The 5,636-nt window shown below is 51.6% G+C and overlaps 1 pseudogene across 1 annotated transcript; it reads left to right on the top strand.

The window, feature by feature from the left end:
* Positions 1–2,517: 2,517 nt before the first annotated feature.
* On the top strand, positions 2,518–5,377 carry LOC108304702 (annotated as a pseudogene). The gene has a single exon (XR_001825374.2). The product of XR_001825374.2 is annotated as a breast cancer anti-estrogen resistance protein 1-like (transcript).
* The last annotated feature ends 259 nt before the right edge of the window (positions 5,378–5,636 follow it).

The raw sequence follows: 5,636 nt of genomic DNA, 5'->3' as shown, positions 1-5,636 counted from the left end.
TCTTTGACAAACCTGATAAAAACAAGAAATGGGGAAAGGATTCCCTGTTTAATAAATGGTGTTGGGAAAACTGGATAGCCATGTGCAGAAAGCAGAAACTGGACCCCTTCCTGACACCTTACACTAAAACTAACTCCAGATGGATTAAAGACTTAAACATAAGACCTAACACCATGAAAACCCTAGAAGAAAATCTAGGCAAAACCATTCAGGACATAGGCATAGGAATGGACTTCATAACTAAAACGCCAAAAGCATTGTCAACAAAAGCCAAAATAGACAAATGGAATCTAATTAATCTCCAGAGCTTCTGTACAGCAATCATTAGAGTGAATCAGCAACCAACAGAAAGGGAAAAAAATTTTGCAATCTACCCATCTGACAAAGGGCTAATATCCAGAAACTGCAAAGAACTAAAACAGATTTACAAGAAAAAAACCCATCCAAAAGTGGGCGAAGGATATGAACACTTTTCAAAAGAAGACATATATGAGGCCAATAAACATATGAAAAAAATGGTCATCACTGATTATTAGAGAAATGCAAATCAAAACCACATTGAGATACCACCTCACACTAGTTAGAATGGAGAGCGTTTAAAAATCAGGAAACAACAGAAGCTGGAGAGGATGTGGAGAAATAGGAGCACTTTTACACTGTTGATGGGAGTATAAACTAGTTCAACCATTGTGGAAGACAGTGTGGTGCTTCCTCAAGGACTTAGGAATAGAAATCCATTTGACCCAGCAATCTCATTACTGGGTATATACCCAAAGGATTATAAATCATTCCATTATAAAGACACATGCACATGTATGTTAATAGCAGCACTGTTTACAACAGCAAAGACCTGGAACCAACCCAAATGCCTATCGACGATAGACTGGACAAGGAAAATGTGGCACATATACACCATGGAATACTATGCAGCCATAAAAAATGATGAGTCTGGGTCCTTTGTAGGGACATGGATGAACCTGGAAGCCATAATTCTCAGCAAACTGACAAAAGAACAGAAAATCAAACACCACATGTTCTTACTCATAGGCATTTGTTGAACAATGAGAACACATGGACACAGGAAGGGGAGCATCACACACTGGGATCTGTTGGGGGAGGCCAAGGGAGGGACAGTGTTGGGGGGTGGTGGGGAGGTCAGGGAGGGATAACATGGGGAGAAATGCCAGATGCAGGTGACGGGGGGATGGAGGCAACAAACCATATTGCCATATACATACCTATGCAACAATCCTGCATGATCTACACATGTACCCCAGAACCTAAAGTACAATAAAAAAAATTTAAAAATAAAATTTTGTTTTAAAAAAAAGAAAATCTATTACTCAATAACTTGTATGAAAATGTTCATAACACCTTTACTTATAACAGCCCAAACAAAAGTAGATACTACCCAAATGTCTATCAACTGATAAATGAATAAATAAATTGTGGCATATAAATACAGTGGAATATTATTCAGCAATAAAGAAAGAACCAATACATACTACAACATGGATAAACCTTGAAAACATTGTGCTAAATGAAAGAGGCCAGTTACAAAAGAATTGTTTAATTCAATTTAAATTAAATGACCAGGAGATGAAAATCTGTAAAGAGTGAAAGTTGCTTAGTAGTTTCCTAGGGCTGTGTGGGGGGTGGGAAGGAGATGAGGATTTATTGCTAATGGGTACAAGGTTTCTAGGGTTGTCTTGCGTTGGTTTTTTTTTTTTTTTTTTTTGGTGTAATAAAATGTTCAAACCTGATTAAAAATATTCTTAATAAAAATAAAATTACAAAAGTGATAATCAAACACACATTGGAGAAAATTCAGTCTTAAAATCTGTCCTTTATCTCACTACACTGAGATACTACAATGAACTATGTAACCTTCCAGTCTTCTTCGTTTACATTCTCAAGTAATAACAAACACATCTTCCTTTACAAAGAAGGAAGAAAGGAAAGAAAACATTACAACAAAGTCCGCTATACTACCTTGGTCCTCAATCACTGCCTACTCCTCTAAAAGGAGATTTAACCAATGTTTGTTAAGTATCTTTTCAGAATTTTCTCTATATATTTTTGATCCACATGGATGTACCCAGAGTAAATACAGACAGTATCGTACTGTTTTGCACCAAAGGTTTTTGTTTATGTGCAATATAATCAATTGGTAGCTTCATGTAACCATCACTACAATCAAGACACAGATTTGTTCTACCATCACAGGATACATAAAGAAATGCAAAATAATAAGAAATATAGTAAACATCCCTTGGCTCTAACTATAATATAGCTAAAGTGAGAGTCAAAGAAAATGCTAGGGTGCATGTTGACCCTGAACCAAACTAAGATTTTGGTAGGTCTCAGCTATGACCACTAGCCTCAAGCCACCCCAAAGGGAACAACCATGATAGGACAGCAGAAGGAGTTGCAAGGACTCCGAGCGCCGCTGGATTGGCTCTGGGCAGCTGGATCGGAGGTACCGGGGTGGCCGCGGCGTGCTCGGAGCCACGGCCCGGGCAGCTCAGTGTGTGCCGGGGAGGGGGGGTTCCAGGCGCACTGGACACCATGAACCACCTGAACGTGCTGGTCAAAGTCCTCTATGACGACGTGGCCGAGTCCCCAGATGAGCTCTCCTTCCGCAAGGGCGACATCATGACAGTGCTGGAGCAGGACACGCAGGGCCTGGATAGCTGGTGGCTCTGCTCACTGCACGGGCGCCAGGGCATCGTGCACTGGAACCACCTCAAGATCTTAGTGGGCATGTACGATAAGAAGTCAGCAGGGCCTGGCCCCGGTCCTCCCGCTGCCCGGGCCCAGCCTCAGCACAGCATCCCACAGGGCCTCCATGCCCCAGCGCCTCCAACGTCCCAGTACACGCCCATGCTCCCCACCACCTACCAGCCCCTGCCCGACAGCATCTACCTGGTGCCCACCCCGAGCAAGACTCAGCAAGGCCTCTACCAAGCCCCTGGTCCCAGCCCTCAGTTCCAGTTGTCCCCAGCCAAGCAGACATCTACATTCTCGAAGCAGACGCCCCATCACCCATTTTCCCAGACCGACCACAGACCTGTACCATGTAACCCCAGGGCCTGGAGGCCCTGCCCAGGACATTTACCAGGTACCACCTTCTACTGGGATGGGGCATGACATCTACCAGGTTCCCTTGTCCATGGACACATGCAGCTGGGAGGGCACAAAGCCCCTAGCAAAGTGGTGGTGCCCACCTGCGTGGGACAGGGCTATGCATGAGGCCGCAAAGTCAGAGCAGGGCGAGTACGACATTCCGCGACACCTGCTGGTCCCCCGTGCCCCAGGACATCTATGATGTGCCCCCTTTTGGGGGGCTGCTTCCCAGCCAGTATGGCCAGGAAGTAGACGACACACCCTCATGGCTGTCAAGGGTTCCAATGGCTGAGTCTCGTTGCTGGAGGTGTATGACATGCTCCCCAGCATGAGGGGCCTGCCCCTGTCCAGCCAGCACGCAGTCTACAACATTCCTCCATCGGTGAGCAAGGACGTGCCCGACGGCCCGCTGCTGCGTGAGGAAACCTATGATGTGCCCCCGGCCTTCGCCAAGGCCAAGCCCTTTGACCCGACCCGCACCCCGCTGGTCCTGGCTGCGCCCCCTCCAGACTCCCAGCCAACCGAGGACTTGTATGATGTGCCGCCCCCGGCTCCTGACCTCTACAATGTGCCCCCTGGCTTGCGGCAGCCTGGCCCAGGCACTTGTACGACATGCCCCGTGAACAGGGGCTTCCTCCTGAGGTGGCCGATGGTGGCGAGGCTGACGATGGTGTGTATGCATTGCCTCCCCCAGCTGAGCGTGAGGCCCCCAGCACCGGCAGCACACGCAGCAGCCAGTCGGCATCCTCCTTGGAGGTGGTGGGGCCGGGCCGAGAACCCCTGGAGCTGGAAGTTGCTGTGGAGGCCCTGGCTCGGCTGCAGCAGGGTGTGAGTGCCACCGTTGCCCACCTCCTGGACCTGGCAGGCAGCGCCGGTGGGACCAGAAGCTGGCGCAGCACCCCTGAGCCACAGGAGCCACTGGTGCAGGAGCTATGGGCCGCTGTGGCTGCAGTCCAGAGTGCAGTCCACGAGCTGCTGGAGTTCACCCACAGCGTTGCTGGCAACGCTGCCCACACATTTGACCTCGTTCTGCACGCCAAGCTTAGCCAGCAACTGCAGAAGATGGAATATGTGCACCAGACACTGGTGGCACATGGTCAGGCCCTTGACACTGGCCGGGGAGGCCCGGGAGCCACCCCTGAAGACCTGGACCAGCTGGTGGCCTGCTCATCGGCCATGCCCGAGGACGCCAAGCAGCTGGCCTTCTTCCTGCACGGCAACGCCTCGTTGCTCTTCAGACGGACCAAGGCCCCTGCCCCGGGGCCTGAGGGGGGTGGCACCCTGCATCCAAACCCCACTGACAAGGCCAGCAGCATCCAGTCACGGCCCCTGCCCTCACCCCCTAAGTTCACCTCCCAGGACTCGCCAGATGGGCAGTATGAGAACAGCGAGGGTGGCTGGATGGAGGACTATGACTACGTCCACCTACAGGGGAAGGAAGAGTTTGAGAAGACCCAGAAGGAGCTGCTGGAAAAGGGCAGCATCACGCGGCAGGGCAAGAGCCAGCTGGAGCTGCAGCAGCTGAAGCAGTTCGAACGCCTGGAACAGGAGGTGTCACGGCCCATAGACCATGACCTGGCCAACTGGACGCCGGCCCAGCCCCTCTACCTGGGGTGGACGGGCAGCCTGGGGCCCTCGGACCAGCAACTGCTGCTCTTCTATCTGGAACAGTGTGAGGCCAACCCAACCACGCTGACCAATGCCATGGACACCTTCTTCACTGCTGTGGCCACTAACCAGCCACCCAAGATCTTCGTGGCGCATAGCAAGTTCGTCATCCTCAGCGCCCACAAGGTGGTGTTCATCCAGGACATACTGTCTCGGCAGGCCAAGGTGGCCCACTACAGCAACCTGCTGTGCGACCTCCTGCACGGCATCGTGGCCACCACCAAGGCCTCCGCCCTGCAGTACCCATCACCCTCTGCTGCCCATGACATGGTGGAGAGGGTCAAGGAGCTGCGCCACAGCACCCAGCAGTTCCGCAGTGTCCTGGGCCAGCTGGCAGCCCCCTGAGGGCAGTGACCCCAAGAGGGAGGCAGGGGAGGGGTGTGGCAGCCCCAGCTCCCCATCCCCCGTCTCAAGAGTAGCTGTGCTGCAGGCTGGGGGACAGGACCCCAGCTCTGCCTCAGGCCTGGCACCCCAGATGCCCAGAATCTGTATATATTTATGGCTGGGCAGGGCGTGGGGCCATGCCCCTCAGAGGAGCCGAAGCCCAGGGGCTGGTCAGTGGCCTTCCCCATCATGCACCGCAGGCCTGGGCTGGGCCCCAGGTAGGGGGCTGGAGTGTGAGGGCCCACAGCCTGCAGGACCTCGTGCCGCCCGAGGGCTGAGCCTGGCCCCCAGAGGGCGACCTGTCCCAACAGGGCCAGTGCAGTTTGGTGTGTTCCTCCGCCTCACCAGGAAAAGACCCTGAAGAACTATTTTTCATTATTGGTTTTCTAATCATTTGACTAACAGTCTCCATTTAAATAAAGTTTTTAAAATGAAAGAAAAAAAAAGTTGGGTCAATA

The sequence above is a fragment of the Cebus imitator genome, unplaced genomic scaffold (genome assembly GCF_001604975.1).
Source record: "Cebus imitator isolate Cc_AM_T3 unplaced genomic scaffold, Cebus_imitator-1.0 Scaffold56, whole genome shotgun sequence".
NCBI lineage: Eukaryota > Metazoa > Chordata > Mammalia > Primates > Cebidae > Cebus > Cebus imitator.
This window is presented reverse-complemented; position numbering and strand designations above follow the sequence as displayed.